The sequence below is a fragment of the Notamacropus eugenii genome, chromosome 5 (assembly GCF_028372415.1).
Source record: "Notamacropus eugenii isolate mMacEug1 chromosome 5, mMacEug1.pri_v2, whole genome shotgun sequence".
NCBI classification, from domain to species: Eukaryota; Metazoa; Chordata; class Mammalia; order Diprotodontia; family Macropodidae; genus Notamacropus; species Notamacropus eugenii.
This window is the reverse complement of record NC_092876.1, coordinates 41861196-41881333: the sequence shown is the minus strand read 5'-3', so window position 1 is coordinate 41881333 and position 20138 is coordinate 41861196. Positions and strand designations below refer to the sequence as shown.

The 20138-nt window shown below is 37.0% G+C and overlaps 1 protein-coding gene across 2 annotated transcripts in view; it reads right to left on the bottom strand.

Annotated features, from left to right (window-relative positions):
- Positions 1-20138, bottom strand: part of AJAP1 (adherens junctions associated protein 1) — a 261099-nt gene that overhangs the window by 127698 nt on the left and 113263 nt on the right. The gene's annotated exons all lie outside the window — the stretch shown is intronic.

Sequence of the window (20138 nt, the reverse complement as noted above, 5' to 3'; positions counted from 1 at the left end):
ACTAGATATGTGGCTTCGTTTTTGTGACTTTTGTCTTGGGTGAGAGGGGGAAACCATGGGAAAGGAGCAGGGGGAAGGGACAGCTGATGGAGTTAGTAGAAATCCAAAGTCTTATGTTGCTTTTGTAGCAAACTTGACCGATGATATCCCTACCATAAGAAGGAAAACTTTCCTTAGCTGTTCTTGGTACTTACCGTTTTTGCCATAGACTGCATGAAGATCTGATATATAATACCTTTCAAAAACCATGTAAATGATTCCCATTCTCTGGTCCTCACTTAAGTTCCTCTGCAAAATGAGGGAGCTGAAATGGATGGCATCTGAGGTCACTTCCAAGGCTAATAACAGACAGCATTAAGTTTTGCAAAGCTTTCCATCTATTACACACACACACACACACACACACACACACACACACACACACACACACACACACACAAACCCTCTAAGGTAGATATTATTATCACTACCATTTTAGAGAAAAGGAAACTAAGATCAAAAGCCATTAAAGGACTTGCCTAGGGTCTCACAGATGGTAAGTATCTGTGTCCAGATTTGAACTCAGAATATTCAGACTCCAAGACCAGAACTCTATCTGCTGAGCCAACTAGTTGTCTAAACCTCAGATCTTATGAAGGTAAACACTATATATTTTTATTCAATGTCTAATCATGTGGTGATTCTGACATGACTTTGACTGAGTCTCATAGACATAATTTTTCTTAAAAAAGAAATCTGGATTCTTCACTGGATTGAGCTACTTGAAGATAATTATTTAAGTGTTTAAATTGTTTCTACCTTGATGTTCAACACAGAAGAAGAGATATAAGCCCCTTGAAGGTTGGAAAGTTTACCCCCCAAAAAACTGTAACAAAAACAAATACATAGTGGAAATGCTCCAAAGCATTAATAATGATAGAAATACAAATGAAAGCAAGTCTGAAGTTCTATTTGATTCCCATCAAGCTGACAAATTTCATAAAATAAGCAGTCAAAGCTGGAGGAGCCATGGGAAATCAGACATGCTAAAACATTGTTGGTGGAGCTGCAAATGAGCCTAACTACTCTGGAAAAGAAAAAAAAAATTAATTAGGTTATTTAAGTTACTAAAGTGCTTTTGCTCTTTGACCTCATTATTCCACTGTTGGGTTTATATCCCAAGAAGGTCAAAGTCAGAAAGAAACATTTCACATAGGTCAAAATATTTATAGCAGTATTGTAAGAGAGATAAAACACAGTACACTTGAGGACTGCTAGCACAGGTTCACTCTTGATTTGGTCAGACAGGAAAGACATTAAAATGCAGTTAATAATCTCACTTTATTCTAGTCTAGTTTTCTCAGAAGACGATTGCTGATAATGGGAGTCCAAACTCCTACAGCATTCCCTAATCACCTTTCTCACAGGGGCCAGTGAGGAGGGGGAGGCAACTACTCCTACTTCTCTATGGGGTCAATCAAGACAGGCACAACTTGCACTTCCCCTAAACCCCCTCAAGCCCCAATGAGGGCCAGTTGAGGCAAACATAGATTCCTCCCCCAAGTCTCAATGGGAACCAATTGAGACACACGTAGCATTTGTGCATTCAATCCTGAGGGTTCCCTATTCACTCTCTAGTGACCACCTGCTTTACAGGCAAACAAAGAAGGCATGTTGCCGGCAATAGCCCCACAAGTTCATATCACCCCATCCCTGTGTCTCACTGCACAGCTACAGTGGATGTTTATGTCATTTGCCATTATATAACTATGTGCAAACATGGTGGAGATGTTTTGAACCATAACTGTGGGAATTCATATCTAGTACCTGGAAACCAAAGATTGTTATGGCTATGGATCTTGGGAAACTGAACTCTAGGAAATAATAACAAAAATTCACTTTACACACACTAAAATTCACCTTACATACAAATATTTATATAGAAAAATATATCCTTGAAACTTTGTGGGTGTTCACTGATGGAAGAATGGCTGGACAAATATTTGGCTTGTAGATATAACAGAATCTAATGGAATGTTGTAAGAAAAACCAAAGGAGAAAAATCAGAGAAATCTTGGGAGGACCATAAGAATTGATATGCAATGAAATAAGCAGAACCAGGCGAACAATTGACATAATTATAATAATGCAAAGGAAAACAACTTTGGAAAGCAGCCAGACTTTTAATCATGAATCAGTCTTGGCTGCTCACCAATCTTATTATTCCATGAGTTTTCTAATGCTTAAGGGTCTCATGGTTCCCCTGTTACCCTTAAAAATGATTTTGAAGTAGGGAAATTTGAAAAGCAAAATCTCTCTATTTTGAAAGCTTCCAAGGAACCCCAAGAAAAAATGGCAAGAGAAGAAGAGTTAATGGAAAAGTTGAGCCTGTTCCAAGGTAAGGATGAAGGCTTTGTCATGAGCTTCCACAGTATCATAGTAAGACGTGGAATGGAGCTGAGAAGTCATCAATTCCAGATCCCTCCTTATACTATGAAAGGAACTAAAGTAGGAGATCAGGGTCAAAAGTCATGGATCTAGAAGTAGAAGTGATCACAGAAGCCATCTAGTTCAACCATCTCATTTTAAATATGCGAAAACAGAGTCTAGGGAGGTGCTATGGTGTAGCTAAGGTTACTGAGGTAGTATCTGAGACTGAATTTGAACCTTCTGACTACAAAGGTAGTGTCTTTTTTTCCCACTCCAATACCTTCATGAACCTAAAGATAGTCACAAACTTTTACTTGTACTTGCTGCCTCCCCCACACACATACCTGACTCTCCAAAATGAAATGAGGCTTTGGGTCAGAAAGTTAAGAGCAGTGAATTGGAAGAAGAATATATGTAAAGGGTAAAAAAGTAAGAGTCTTTGTCAAAAGGTTCAGTAATTTCATAAGAGCTTGGTATTTATTTATCCACTTGCTGTGAGCTGTACTTAGAAGGCTTTGTTACTCCTTTACAGATCAAGAGTAATCAGGTCTCCTTCAATGGACATCTTCAAGTAGAAGTTGGAGGACCACTCATTGAGTATGGAGTGCACAGGAAACATACACAGATATGATTGTAGCCCCTAATACACATGAAAGTCATCACCAAATACCTGAAGAGCCATCCCTTGGAAGATGAATCAGCCTGCTCCTGCTCAGCCTCAGAGGACAGAACTAGGAAGGATCCTGCCTCAGACACTCAATAGCTACATGACTCTAGGCAAGTCATTGAACCTCTGTCTGCCATAATTTCTTCAGCTTTGAAATGTGGAGGTCACACTTCATGACCTCTGAAGTCCAGTTCTGGAGTCAGAAAGACTCATCTTGCTGAGTTCAAGTCTGATCTTAGATACTTACTAGTTGTGTGACCCTAAGCAAATCAAACTTTACCTCAGTTTAATCATATGTAAAATAAGCTGGAGAAGGAAATGACAAAATCGTTCCCAAGAAAACCCCAAATGAGATCATAGAGGGTTGAACATGATTGAAAATGACTGAACAATAACAAAAAACATTCACTCACTTTAAAAAAAAAACAGTAAAGAGGACCCTGTGCTTCTCATCCCTGGAAGTCTTTAAGCAGAGACTGAACAATCACTTTCTGGGGACACTGTGACAAGTGCCTATTGGACTAGATAGTCTTAGAGCATCCTTCCAACTATGAGATTTGGTGAGTTGGTGAATCAATAACATGGAATGTCACAATTACTTATGTCAATTTTTACTCCAGGAAAAAGAGTCAAAAAACCTGGGTACAAATCTTTGCTTCAACATTTACCAGATGGTATGTGACCCTAGGCAAGTGACTGCTTCTCTCAAGCTGTATCTGGAGCTTTTCTTATGCCAAAGTTTTATGGACTCCTGCTTTCAAAATAGTGGATGCTAGCCCCACCATCTAGTGCTTTAGGATATAGCATTATAAGTGGATATAGCCACAAAGAAATTTTTTAAGTGTTTACAAAATTATCTATAATGCTTCTCATAGGTCTGTCTAATGAAAGTGCATGGGACTTGGTGTTCAATTTTGAATCCAATTTTGATACTAACTTAGACATATTACCATGTTTCACTTAGTCTTCCAGACATAGATCTACATTTTGTCATATATCATGATTATACTATAAAATGCATGTTATGTTATATAATTCATATTATGATTATACTATGTAACTCATAACTATATATACAATACATGATATAACTCAAAGGGATTGTTCAGAGGAAAGGTCTTTTAAAAACTAAGAGTGCTCCAGAAATGGGACCTCTCATAATAATTGGCTTGATTTGTCCATAGGGCCATATTTGAAGACTTTTCAACTTGGACATACTGATCAGAGTTTTGTTGTACCTGCAATCAATCAGTCAATCAATCAACAAATAGTGACTGAGCACTTTTCTTCACTAGGTACTGGGCTAGATACTGGGGATACAAAACAGAAATGAAACACACCTTATCTGTCCTCCAGGAACTTTCAGTCTTTCAATGTAATGATATTATAATTGGATATATATTCCTAAGATTCAATCAATCATTTAACCAGCATTTATTTAGTGCCTACTATATGCCAAATATCATGCTGGCAATACAGAAGAACAATAGCAGTAGTAGCAGTAACAGTAGCAGTAGCAGTAGCAATAGCAGTAGTAGTAGTAGTAGTAGTAGTAGTAGTAGTAGTAGTAGTAGTAGCAGTAGCAGCAGTAGTAGTAGTAGTACCAGTACTAGCAGTAGTATCTATGTATGTATTTAAATACTATATAATGTATCAGTATATATTAATATGATATAGGCAATATATTTATTAATAAATGTTTCCTTGTAAAGAGTCCTTGACTTCAAGAACCTTATAGTCTACCAATGTAATAAGGCAATGAATTGGAAATACATTTCTGGGAATTCTCAAATTAATTGACAAGAATTTATTAAATGCTGATTACATGGCAGGCAGTATACTACAGAGAAAAATGAAATAATACCTTCCCTTAGTGGGCTTATGTTTTACTTATTCAACAAAAAAGATGAACCCATATAATTAGGTACAAGATATACGTAAAGTATGTAATTAGCAATTTTGCTTAGGGCAAGGCCAGACATGAGCAGCTAAATGACTTCCTAGATGTAGAGGGTAGAGATGAAAGAAGCTAGAGATTTAAAAGTCAAATAAACTTCCATAAGACAAACATACAATAGAGAATGACTTCAGGGCTGAAAAGGGGGGTGAGATCAGGAGGAGAAAGGGAGTTTCAATCCCTTAGTCCAACCTTCTTATTCCCTAAAGAGAGAGCATGAGTTGGCCAAGATAATGCCAACATTAAGCAGCAGGACCAGCATTTTAATCTCAGGTCTTTTGACTTCAAAGTTAGGGCACATTTTTAGGCTACATCAGGGTTTCTTAACGCTTTTGTGGGTTATGGAGCTCTTTGGCAGTCTGGTGAAGCCTATCATTCTTATCATCAGCCTGGTTAGACAAAATTGAGATTCCGAGATAAATTCCTCTCTCTCTCTTTTTTTTAATTTTAAGGATGAAAGTGTTGTTTAGATCACCATGCCTAAGATGAAATAAAAGACCTAAGATTCACATTCAAGACAGTTAGATGACATAGTGCATAGAGTCTTTAGCCTCAGGAAAATCTGAAATCAAATTCAACTGGAGATATTAGCTGTATGATGCTGGACAAGTGACTTAACCTCCGGCAGCCTCAGGTTCATCCTCCATAAAATGGGGATTTTACCTACCTCACAGGGTTTTTGTGAGGATGAAAGGAGATAATATTTGTAAAAGTGCTTAGTTCAGCATCTGGCAGATAGGAGGTGCTTACTAAATGCTTGTGCTATTACTGAAAAGTCTAACAAAGATTAAGGATAAGCAGAGGTTTTTTTTGTGAATTTTGCCATGCTGAATTAGTTCTGGGTGCCTATCCATACTTTGTTGCTTTCATCTAAATCAAGACTCTTAAAGCTTTTGAAAATATAGGGTGGTTTTCCTCTGAATATTCCCTAGCTAAAAATACAAAACCAAAACAAACAAATAAGTCAAAAAACTAGGTGGCTAAGTGTCACAGTGGATAGAGGAAAGTGATAAATGTTGGAGTAGATGTGGGAGAGTTGGTACGCTAATTCATTGTTGGTGGAACCGTGAGCTAATGCAACCATTCTGGAGAGCAATTTGGAACTATGCCCAAAGGGCTACAAAAATGTGTATACCCTTTGACCCAGCAATATTGCTTCTAAAACTGTATCCCAAAGAGATCATAAAAATGAGAAAGGGTCCCACATGTACAAAAATATTTATAACAGCTCTCTTTGTGGTGGCCAAGAACTGGAAACTGAGGGGATGTCCATGAATTGAAGAATGGCTGAACAAGTTGTGGTATATGACTGTAATGGAATATTATTGTGCTATAAGAAATGATGAACGGGAAGACTTCAGAAAGGCCTGAAAAGACTTATATGAACTGATGCTAAGTGAAAGGAGCAGAACCAGGAGATCATTGTAAACTAACAATTACAGTGTGTGAGGAATTTTTCTGGTAGACTTAGCCCTTCACAGCAATGCAAGGACCCAAAACATTTCCAAAGGACCCTTGAAGCAAAATGCCATCCACATCCAGAAAAAGAACTATGGAACCAGAACGAAGAATGAAACAGAATATTTCTTCTTGTGTTATGTTTTGTTTTGTTTGGGTTTTTTTCATGGTTTCTCCCATCCATTTTAATTTTTCTATGCAGCATGGCTAATGTGAAAATGTGCTTAATAATGATGTATATTTAATAAGAATGTAGAACTCATATAAGATTGCCTGTCATCTTGGGGAGGGTGGTGAAGGGAGGGGGAGAAAATCTAAGACTTATGGAAGTGACTGTAGAAAACTGAAAACAATTAAGTTAATAATAGAAAGAAGGAAATGGCAAACTATTCCAGCATCTTTGCCAAGAAAACCCTAAGTAGGGCCACTAAGAGCAGATATGACCGAAATGACTGAACACCAAAGAAAGATTGTTTCCCTCTGAGCAAACACCCAGTAACATCATTAAATGAATTCAGTATTTAGATTTTGCCATCCATTCCTAAAACAGAAAGGTAAAAGAGCCCCTGCAGTTGTTTCACCTGCTAATGATTCTTTTCACCTTTCAATTAAATTTCAGCCTGCTCCAACTTACTGGTCTATCAGACTTTGCCTTTTGTGATTCCATGTATACATTCAAAAGGGACACTGAAGACTTCTGGGTAACAAGGACAAATACACTTGAGAAATCACACTTGGAAAAAGCCTGAGTGACAAGGTAGGGAGGGATCTGGCTTGAGAGAAACCATCTGATCTTTCAGCTGTGGCATGTGGCTAATACAGTAGTGTGATGTGTCAGCCAAAAAAGCTAATGTAATCTTGGGCTGTGTGAAAAGAAGCTTCCAGGAATAAGGAGAGGAGAGTGCCTCTGTCCTAGGTCCTGAACATACCACATTTGTAGCATTGTGTTCAGGTCTAGGCACGGAAATTTAAGAAGGACATTGACAAACTGCAGATTGTCCAAAGCAGGGCAGTAGAGATGGTGAAGAACCTTGACCTCATGTAACATGACGAATGGTCAAAGAAAGTAGGGGTGTGTCACCTGAACAAGATTTGGGAGGAGAGGCTCAGGATAGCTATGTTGAAATGTTTCCAGACATTTGTGGGAGGATGATTATGTGATCATAGAATTCGAACCGAAAGGGACTTAAGAATCCAACTCCTCATTTTACAGATGGGGGAACTGAAGCTAAGAGCAATTTGCTCAGTCACGCAGTTAATAAGTCAGAGATGAGATTTGAATTCACGTCTTTATGGGTTCTGAGTCAGAGATAAGGACCAAATTGATACATGTATCAAGAAGATTTAAACTGGATGTCAGGAAAAGAAAAAAAAATACGGTTTCATGATTAAAGCTGTTTAGAAATGGGATGGAATGCCTTGAAAGGTGGTGGGTGTCCCCTTGCTGAAAACCTTCCTTCAATATAGGTTGAATGAAAGCTTCTTATGTCTTTTGTGGCAGAATTCCTTAAGGGTGCAAGTTGGACTAGATAATCAATGAGATATCTCCCAGCTCTAGCTCTACGAATATCCTATGAGCCTTCCATCTGGGCTCAATGGTTCTGATGGGTGGATCTAAAACAGAGAGATAACAGAGAATAACCCTTGAACACTTGCAAAGATGTATGTAGTTCTCATTGGGATTGTCATGGTTTTTAGCACTCTCTGAGCAGAATGATAAGACATAACTGTGAAGAAAAGCACCATGTGTGCTCCATAAGCTTAGAAAGTCTCAAGGATCCAAATGGGAATGTATACTGTGCTATGGGTGAATGAGCCTCCTGGATGCCTGGAACAGTTGGCTCAAATTCCCCAGAAACATTCATTCCTTTTTCAATTTGCAAGGGGAAAACACAAAGCAAAACAAAACAACAACAACACATTTTGTTTCTTTTGTGTTTTTTTTTTCTGTTTCTAGGAAAGTGTGTCATTTGAGGTTCTGAATACAGCTGGAGAGTGCATTATCATAAAGAGAAGGTGATTTGTTATGGGAAATTTCTCCATCTGTGCCTAAAAAGTACCTCTGACCTGTTTGACATTCACCTGCTGCCAATATGCATCTGAGGTTTAATCTAAATGACTTGAGTGAATCAGAGCCAATCCAGAATGACTTTCTATGGCATGCTGTTATTGGCTGGTACCATAGAAGCTTCCGTGCTGTGAGGCAAGGTCAGCAGTAAAACCTGGGTGGCCAATGGAGAAAGGAAGTCAATGATGAGCTTCAGTACTCCCTGCTTTCGACTCCAAACTACTAATAAGCCCAGTAGAAGGGAGGAATATTGTTGAATATTCAGGAATGGTCCTCCCAGGGATTCATTTCATGGAAAGAAATCTACAAGTGTCTGTACGGACTGGGGCCATTGACAAAGTGACTAATTGATGAATCGAGCAGGAATTCATTGTAACATGAATTGCTCAGAAAGATTCCCACTTGTCACAAATCATTAGCAAGCTGCCAGAATTAGTTCCTGGACAATATGTAAATACTAAGTGTCATCTGCTGTAAATATATTGGCTACTATAACAATTCAATTGTTTAAAAATAAATTTCTCTGAACTTCATACCAGGAAAACTTGGTTGCAAGTCCTAGCTCATACACTGGCTTTTGTGATGTATGAAAAACCCTGAGAGACAGTTTCTGGGTAATTAATAATTGATTTATTAATTAGACTAGCTAATAATCAATAAATTAGTTATCAGTGGTTTCCTTTTATAAATAAAGACAAAACCATGGAGAATCTGAAATCCTTCAACACTTTTTTAAAATGGAGTGCTTCTGACAACTGAAAATCAACCCTGATTGGTTGACATTTAATGAGGAGGTGGGCTAGAAGTCTTCAGCTCCACCTGTTGAGAACATGGCTTGATCATGAGACTCAGCCACCTCTAGTTATCTGGACACAGAAGTCCATCTCCGTTCAGATCACTCTGGTTGGCTTCATCCTTTATGAGTTGGGTCACCCTAAACTCTAATGGAAGGGTAAAGTGGGAGGGCAAAAGCTCATCCCAACTGGATTCTGTTTATGCTTTACACAAAAACAAAGACTCCTAGTTGAGTGTGCCACCCAATGTTGAAGAACATATTTCTTTGAGTGCTTGGGTAAGCTCATCAATCAGCCATGTCCTTCAGAGACTGATTTTTTAGCAATTGGACCTTAATTGAGGAAATAAAGGAAAAAATCCCAAAGCACAAACTAATAATTGGTTATTAATATAATAATAATTTATTCCACTTTCTAACCATGGGCAAGTAATTTAAATTGACACAGCCTCTATTTCTTCACCTGTAAAACTAGAATATTAACTGTGGGCTCTTGTGAAGATCAGATGACATAAAGGGGAACAAGCATTTATTAAGCCCCTACTATGTCCCAGGCACTGGGCTAAGCACTTTACAGATATCTCATGTGAGTCTCTAGTTAAACTGGTTTGTAACACTAAGGTGCTATATAAATAGGGAGAGTTGTTTCTATCTGGTTTTGTTTTGTTTGTTCCAGACCAGTGATTCCATCCTCGGAGAACTTCCCTAAAGGGAATTCCTTTCCACAGTTCAGACCAGCAACTGTTTTGTAGTGTCTAGTTATAAAGGACTGCCCAGAACACAGAGGTTGGGAGTTGACCTTTGGGGTCACATAGATAATAGATGTCAGAAGGAGAACTTGAGTCCCCTTTGTTCTGACTTTAAGGACAGTCCTTGATTTGCATGTGTTTTTCATAAGCATATTATATGTATATGTGTGTAATTTTGCATGTGTGCGTCTGTCTGTCTGACTGTGGGAAGAGACAAAACCACAGACAGAGATAAAGAGACAGAGAGACTGACAGTTATATAGAGAGAAACAGAGAGGGGAGGGAGGAAAGGGAAGGAGAAATGAAGGGAGGTAAAGGGAAGAAAGGAAAGGAAAGGAGAAAAAGAGAAGCATTTTCTTTTCCCAGTAGAACAATAGAATGGTAAACTCTCTGAGGGTGGGGCCAGTTTACTATTTGCCTGTTTTATGTCAGGGATTTAATGGTGCCTGGCACATGGTAGTAGCTTAATAAACCCTTGCTCTTTGCTTCATTTCCTTTCAAATTTTACTTCTCATTTTGATCATTACCCCTTTAAACCATTTGCTGAGAAACTAATCCCAGCTTCTTTGAGATCTTTTAATTTTCAGAGTAGGCTGATGCTGGGATATTGTAGATAATGAGACTCTACACAGACACCCCATGTCTTCAGCCTAGTGTCCACAAAGTTCTCCTCTGACTCATGTCCGTTCAAAGGTCCAGCAACAGGTCTGATGAGCAACCTTGCTACCATGCAAGGTAGTTATTAATTTCAATTTGCTTCAGTTATATCAAAAATGTTCAGAAGCATTTTGAGGAAGAAATAAAATGTCTAAAAATAATAGTATCTCACATACAAGGAATCTTAAAGGAAACAAAGTCAAACAATACCTGTGGACAAGAATTTTGTCTATCATAAAAATTCTCTCTTCAACACATCTTGCAAATGATCATCCACCTTTCAGTTTAAGACTCCCTGTGAAGAGGACTCTACTTCCACCAAAGGCAGTCTATTTTATTTCTGCACACTTCTCATAGATAAGAATCATTTTCTCCCTGGGTTTCAGTAATATATCCCCATGCTACAATCCCCGTCAATTTCTTTCATGTCAATTGAATGTCTATTGTAAAACAAGCAAATGCTGCTGTTGGTGGTGGTCCTTGTGGGTGTACAGAGAACTCAAGTGACATTCACTGATGTCTTAGAAAAAAATACTATATATTAACTTTATTTCTTTATCTTACTAGGAAAATCCCAGAATCACTAAACGTTAGAATTGGAAAGATCTCTGAGACATCTATTCCAACTCACAGCTTCTATTATATTCTCAAAAAGTGATTCTCCATCTTTACTATGAAAAAATTGCAATCAAGGGTGACCCACCACATTCCAAGGCAGTCTGTTCTACCTTCATATTGACTCAGAGTGTTCAGAAGGGTTTTAGTTTTTGCTTTTATTTTTCTGACATCAAGTCTAAATTGATCCTTTTGCAACTAACACCCCCACAATCACTTCTAATTCTTCCTTTTGGGAACAAACATAAAAAAAAGTATAATCTCTCTTCTACACAATAACCCTTCAAGTACTTGAAAACAGTTATCAAAAAACTTTATGTGCCTCTATCTAAAACTGATAGAATTACAGGGCTAGAAGTGTTTACCAGAGGCCTAGCACATTGCATTGTTTTCCTTTGACCCCTTCTTGAGTTGATTGAGACCTCAAAAACTAACTAAACTAAAGATGTGTCTTGCCTGCCACACTCCAATGATGAACTTTTAATGCAATGTCTGATTCATCCTTCAGTCTTCTCTCTCCTTCATGAAGCCCCCATTTCCAACTGCTGTCAAGTCTTAGAGTCTCTACCTGTATGATGCCTTCACAGCCATTTTCTTGTCTCCTCTATCACATGGCTATCATCTTAGTTTAGGCTGTTAGAATTACTGGAATTCCAATTTCCTTTCATTCTCCTCTCTTATTTGCCCTCCACAGATTACATCACTTACCAGATCAAAAAGCTTTAGTGGCTACTTATTGCATGTTGGGTAAAATAGAAATTCTTCTAATTGCCAGTTAAAGTCCAGGCATTTCCTTTTTCATTTGGCCAATTCTACTTTTCAAGGACTTTTTTTCCTTCAATGAATTTTTATGCCTCTTTTCTAATTGGCCCATTCTGCTTTATAAGTCATTCTTCTCCTCTCTGGCTTTTTGGACTTCTTTTATCATTTGATCCAGTTTGGTTTTTTTTAAGGTATTATTTTCTTCAGTACTTTTTTGTGCCTCCTTTATCAAGCTGTTGACTTATTTTTCATGAGTTTCTTGAATCACTCTTATTTCTCCCCCAGTTTTTCTTTTATCTCTTTTACTTGATCTCTAAATTCCTTTTTTGAGCTCTTCCCTGACCTGAGATCAATTTATATTTTTCTTGGAGGCTTTGGATATAAGAGTTTTGACTTTGTTTTCTTCTTCCAAGTGTGTGTTTTCCATGTCACCATAGTAACTTTCTATGGTCAGACTTTTTTCCTATAGTTTTCTGGTTCTATTTATTGATTTTTAATGTTTTGTTAAAGCAGGGCTCAGCTTCCAGGATGGAGGGTGCACTGTTCCAAGCTTCAGTGGTTTTGTGCAACTATTTTCAGAGATACTTCTAAGGACCTGTAAGTTTTCAGTTTTTCCAAGTTGGTGTGCTTTAAGGAGAGGTGTGTTTCCTAATCTCCTGACCTGTGCTCTGGTCTGTGACAACCACAGGCATACTTTTCTACCTTGGAACTGTGAAGAGGGTCCCACTTCCACTGTGGTCACAAGCTCTGCTATGCTGGTGCTCCTCCTCGCCTTAGGATTGCCATCCAAGAATGTGACCCAGATCAGAGTATAAGCAAAGCAACAGAGTTTTGCCTCCATGCTAGTAGAGAGACACCTGAAATCTTCTGGCTGGTTGTTTGATCCCCTTATCATATACAGACTGACAGCTCTGGAAGCAACTGCTGCCACTGCTGATTCAGTGACTCCCAAAGTCTGCTAGGGCTGGGTCTTTGCTGAGGCTAGGATTGTGCTGGTATAGCCTGTGCTGGACTGTGTTTCATTCTCACACAAGTGTAACAGATCTTTTCTGCTGACCTTCTAAGTTATCTTTGGCTGGAAAGTTATTTCACCCTGTCTTTTTGGTGGTTCTTCTGCTACTCAAGAGTTATTTTATGGTATTATTTAAAGGTGTGCTCAGAGGGGTTTGGGGGAGAGCTCAGGTGAGTCATTGTCTTTTCTCGGGCATTTTGGTTCTGCCCCTCAACCCTCAGAATCATATAAATCTAACCACAAAATAAACAAGAAAGAAGTTAAGGAGGTGAATAGAATTCTAGAAAAAAATTAAATATGATAGACCTATGAAAAAAAAACAATGGGGATAGCAAGGAATATAACCTTTTCTTTTTCTCAGTGGTACATGGTACTTACATAAAAACTGATGATGTATTAGGGAATAAAAACTGCACAACTAAGTGGAAAAAGAAAAAATATTAAAGGCATCCTATTCAGGTCATGATTCAATAAAAATTACTTATAATAAAGAGTCATGGAAAGATAGACTAAAAATTAAATGAAAACTAAATAATCTAATCATAAAGAATGTGTGGGTCAAGCAAAATGTCATAGAAATGATCAATAATTTCATCAAAGAGAATGAAAATAATGAGAAAACATACCAAAATTTATGAGATGCAGCCAAAGCATGAATAAAATTAAAAAAGAGCAGGTCAATGAATTTGGAATGAAATTTTAAAAATCTGGAAAAAAACAAATTAGAAAACCATAACTAAACATGAAATTAGAAATTCTGAAAATCAAAGGAGAGATTAAAAAAATTGAAAGTAAGAAAACTGTTAAACTAATAAATAAAACTTAGAGCTGGTTTATGAAAAAATTAAATAGATAAATTTATGCTTAATTTAATTTAGAGGGAAAAAGAGGATTTAACCAAATTAGCAGTATGAAAAATGAAAAGGTGATTAACCAATGAAGAGGAAATTAAAGCAAAATTGGGAGCTATTTTACCAAACTGGGTGACAATAAATATGACAATTTAAATGGACAATTACAAAATATAAATTGTCCAGATTAATAGAGAAGAAAATGAAATACTTAAAAACCACACTTTAGAGAATGAAATTGAGCAAGTCACCAATGAACTTCCTAAGAAAAGAATCTCCAGCACCAGATGGATTCACAAGTGAATTCTACCAAACATCTAAAAAATGAAAAATTCCAATACTATATTAACTATTTGAAAAATAGATGAAGAAGAACTCCTACCAAATTTCTTCTGTGACACAAATATGGTGCTGATAACTAAACAAGGAAGTGTGAGAAAAAGAGAAAGAAAATTATAGACTAATTTCACTGATGAATATTGATATAAAAATAAATAAATAAAACATTAGCAAAGAGACTATAGCAATTTATCACCAGGATAATACACTAGGACCAGATGAGATTTATATAAGGAATGCAGGACTAGTTCAATCTGAGGAAAACTATAAGAATATTTGACCATATCAATAACAAAAGTATTATATGATTATATGATCAATAAATGTAAAAAAGGCTTTTGACAAAATATAACACCCATTCTTGTTAAAAACACTAAAGAACATAGGAAGAAATTGGAACTTTCCTTAAAATAAGAAGTAGCATCCATCTAAAACTAACAGCAAACATTATCTATAATAGGGATAACCTAGAAGCTTTCCCAATAAGATTAGCGGTGAAAAAAAGGATGACCATTATCACCACTATTATTCAATATGGCACTAGAAATGTTAACTTTAACAATAAGAGCAAAAGAAATAGACGGGATTAAAACAGGCAATAAGAAAACAAAACTATCATATTTGGGGGGTGATATGATGGTATACTTAGAGGATCTTAGAAAATAAAATAAAAATTACTTGAAATAATTAACACCTTTAGCAAAGATGCAGGACATAAAATAAACCACATAAATCATCAGCATTTCTATATATTACCAACAAAGCTCAGCAGCACCACATAGAAAAAGAAAGTCCTTTTAAAATAACTGTAGACAATATAAAATATTTCCAAGTCTACTTGCAAGATAAACCCAGGAACTATATGAACACAATTATGAAACACTTTTCACACAAATAGAATCAGATTTAAACAATTGGAAAAATATCAATTGCTCATGGATAGGGTGAGCTAATATAATAACAATTACAATTCTACTTAAATTATTTTATTTATTCAATGCCATACCAATCAAACTAGCAAAAATTATTTTATAGAGATAGAAAAAAAAATTCATTTGGAAGAACAAAAGGTCAAAAATATCAGTAGAATTAATGGAAAAAATGCAAAGGAGAGTGGTCTAGCTGTACCAGATATAAAATTATATTATAAGACAGTAATTATCAAAATTATTTTTATTTGGCTAATTTTATAATTATAATAATTATTATATTATTATATAGCCAATATAATAACACAATTTGGCTATTTTAATTTTGCTAAGAAATAGAGGGGTACACAAGAAATATACTGGGTACACAAGACACAGAAGTAAATTACTATAGTAATCTAATAATTGATATACCCTAAAATTCCAGCTTCTGGGATAAGAACTCAATATTTGATAAAAACTGCTGAGAAAACTAGAAAATATTATGGCAGATACTAGGCGTAGAGCAACATCTCACACCATATACTAAGATAATGTCAAAAATGGGACATGATTCAGACACAAAGGGCAATACCACAAGCAAATTAGGAGAGCAAGGAATAGTTTACCTGTCAGATCTGTGGAAAATGGAAGACTTTATGACAATCAAAGAGATAGAAAGCATTATGAAATACACAACAGATAATTTTGATTACATTAAATTAAAAAAGTTTTTTGTGCAAACAAAACTAATGCACCGAAGATTAGAAGAAAAGGAGGCAGATGAGATTTATTTTTTTACAGCAAGTGTCACTGATAAAGCTTCATTTCTCAAATACATATGGAAAACTGAGTCAAACTTTTAAGAATACAAGTCATTTCCCAACTGATAAATGGTCAAAGGAAATGAACAGATGTTTTCAGAAGAAAAAATTAAAGGCATCTATAGTCATATGAATAAATGTCTGAAATTATTACTGATTAGAGAAATGCAAATTAAAACAATTCTGAGGTACCACCTCACATCTATCAGATTGGCTAATATGACAAAAATGGAAAATGATAAATATTGGAGAAGATGTGGGAAAAATTGAGACACTAATGCATTATTGGTGGAGTTGTGAACTGATCCAATCATTCCACAGAGCAGTTTGGAACTATGCGCAAAGGGCTATAAAATGATGTATACCCTTTGATCCAGCAGTACCACTACTAAGTCTGTATCCCCCAAGAGATCATAAAAAAGGGAAAAGGACCCACATATATAAAAAATATTTATAGCAGCTCTTTTTTTGTGGTGGCCAAGAACAGGAAATTGAAGTGATGCCCATCAGTTTGGGGATAACTAAAAAAGTTGTGGTATATTAATGTAATGGAATACTATTGTGCTGTAAAAAATGGTGAGCAGATGGATTTCAGAAAAACCTGGAAAGACTTACATGAACTGATGTTGAGTGAAGGGAGCAGAACCAGGAGAACATTGCACACAGTAACAGCAACATTGTGTGACGATCAGCTATGAGTGACTTAGTTCTCTACAATACAATGATCCAAAACAATTCCAGAAGATTCATGATGGAAAATGCTATCCATATCCAGAGAAACAACTACAGTGTCTGAATGCAGATTGAAGCACACTATTTTTAATTTTTCAGTTGTTTTCTGTGGCTTTTCCCTTTGGTTATGCTTCCTCTTTCACAACATGACTAATGTTGAAATATGTTTATAAGACTGCACATGCATAACTTAGACTGCTTGCTGTCTTTGGGAGAGGGAATGGGAGGGAGAAAAAATTGGAACTCAAAATCATATAAAATGAATAATGAAAACCATCTTTACATGTAATTTGGAGAAAATAAAATACCATTTACTAAAAAACCCTTTCCTGATTCTCCTTTCCATCCCACTCCCCAAAAGACCTTATTATTCTCATTCTCTCCCCCCCCCACCAAAGAACATAAACTCTCTTAGGGTACGGACTTTTATTTTATTTTATGTTTTCATCTTTGTACTTCCAGTGCCTAATAATCTATATCTAATACGTACTACACAATTAATAAAATGTTTGCTGATTGACTAATTGAATAAACTGATTAAGTCACTCAGTCAACCTTCCTAGTGTCTGACTTAAAATGCCTTTGATGTTGTAGTGACAGAGCTCATTTTCCAGTTTCCATAAGTAACACTTAGAATCTGGGGTATAGTAAGGATTCTTGACAGGAGCAAAGGATACTTTGGTCTGTTCCTGTCTCAATGAATTGTCTTGTCAATTTCTAAGATTTCTTACCCTGAAATGATTGATCCCCCACTCCACCCCATCCCTTTTATTGAGTCTCACTGGCAGGAGCTTTTTCCCTGATCCCCAGGATACCATGTCTTTGGACTGCTAAAATTTCTTTTCCTTGGCAGAAAGCATATACATTTTCTCCTTTTTGAATTCATCTCGCTAAACAAATTAATCTGAGACCAGAGTATTTTATGAAGAACCATAAATCTTTGTTTTTTCCAAGATAAGCATCTGTCATGTTGGATTAGTAACGTCCAATGTTCTGTGAATTAATTTGCTAAGCTCTCTAATACTGCCCTGGCAGTTTAACTTTAGTAATAACAAATCTAATTTGGAATAAGTGGGAAATTGTTTTCTCATCCATGTCCCTATAGTAAGTGACATATATGGAAGAAATGACATTAAATGAATATTGTACTAAATTCTATTTTGATGATGGTTTTCGAGTTTATGGGGGGGGGGGGGAGATGCTTGAATGCTCCTCCAGAAAGTCTGACACAGATAATGGATTGCAGACTTTGTATCTATCCAGATTACTCAATCTCAACTAGGCTCTCTTGCCGAGAGTTCACAATGTGTGTTAAAACCAACCTGTGGAGGTCCCTCTAAGATCTACACTGGAAAATGCTTTCTGTCCTTGATTTCTCTCTGCTGTCTCTGGCTCTAATATTGGAACTTTAAAATGTTTACTGATTGATTGATTAATACAACTCAACTTTGAAGTCACTAGATGGAGTTTCAAACTCATTTTTTCCCCATTTACAGTATCTATGAACTTGGATAAGTCAATCAACTTCCTTAGGCCTAAGGTTACTCTTTTATAAAATGGAGGCAGTGGGCATTAGACTAGATGATCTCTGCTACATCTATGATCATGTTGCCAGATAGGTGCCAACTTTCTGCTGAGATGCCTTTGTCATTCCCATTGGAATGAAACCAGTCATCAGATGGGGGAAGGGGAGTTGGTGATTTGGAGACCAAAATTATCCCTTCCCTACTGATCTAAAGTATCAGAAGGAAGGGAAAGTGTTGAAATTTGAGAATGATATGCAAGGATCTGGGGTTAAGGCAGGGAGCCAAGGTGAGAAAACAGGTCAAAAGAAACAGAATCTTTTGGTATCCTAGTGGTATCCTGTGAAAGATGTGGATCTCAGGGTCTAGACACCTCCAGTCATATAAAACTGAACATCTTGAAGAGAGGTTCAAAACTGCAGATTTTATGGCAAGGCTCTGTAACTCTTACATTTTATGGGGTTGGCAAAAAGTTGTTGTTTGCATAGAATGTATTTGGGCTGTGCCCATCCAGGGACTCCCAAGCTGTTATACTGTATGTGACTGATGGTGGTTAACAAAGGCAAACAAAATTGGATATGAATTGTAAATAGTCAAAGTGTGCCCTGCTGGGATTGGAAGCTCAGAGATATGTCTAAGCTTCATTCGAGCTCCTTCTCTGTGCAGAATAGCTATGGAAGCTGTGGAAAGGGTTTTTATCCCCAGAGAATTGGGATTTCTGCCTCTTTTGGATCAAGAAAGGAAGCCAGAATAGCCCAGCAGAAAGCAAAAAAAAAAAAATGCAAGAGTGGGAAATGGGGTCTGGGAGTGGAGGAAAAAAAGGGGAAGAAAACCTCACAAGTTGGCAAATAAGAACTCTGAACCCTAAGTATGAATCCTGACTACCCAAGCACAAATTGAAGGCTAATGTCTACAAGAACCACCTCCCACTAATACATCCCCTCCTACAAAGCAGGGTTTACCTATTATTCATCTCTTGATAATAATTTTAATGGGTTCCTAAAAGACTCCTAGAGGAAAAAAATAGACTCCATACCTTCAGTCATTCAAACGCTTAATCTGCTCTCAACAGAATGGAGGACTTGAATTGGGCAGTTGCCCCAGGTTTGGATGAACTGCTTTTTTTAAAGGAACCACCCCTCTCCCTGTTTCTATGAGCTCCTATGGCATGATATAGTCGTGTTTGCACTTCCAATGAATGCAAGAAGACTCCACAATGAAGTTTTGCTTGTTTTCTTTTCACCTATGTTTTTATCCTACCCTTAAGCTTCCCTGTTACTGCGGACATTGCCTGAATCAGGGTGCAGCTGGGTGCTACAAATCCATTACAGGCATGTGGGAATCTGAAGACAACCTTAATGATTTCATAAAAATGTATCATCAGATGCCTAGATTTGGATCTTTCTGGCTGTGTATAAGACTGAACACTAGAAGACTAGAGTTGGAAGAGTTTGTGACTACCACTCTCCTCCTTCCTCACTCATCTCCCAAGACAGGACCCAAAACTCTAGTCCCTTATTACATCCTGTAGACACACAAAGTGAACCAAATGAACACTGCTTAAATGCCTATTATTCACCTGTCATCCCAGTAAGACATGATCTATTATTAACTTTGGGTCAAATCATGGATCAACTTAAGTACAAATACATGTGCACACACAGATGTCACCAAAATCACACACTTTTCTGCTTGTGGCAGAGCTAGAGTCTTACCAGGTTGGCTGCTTATGTTGATCAGACTCAAACTGGTCATGAATTGGTGCAAAAAAGAAACACCTTTCACTGAAAGAGGAACAACCCATTGCCCCACAG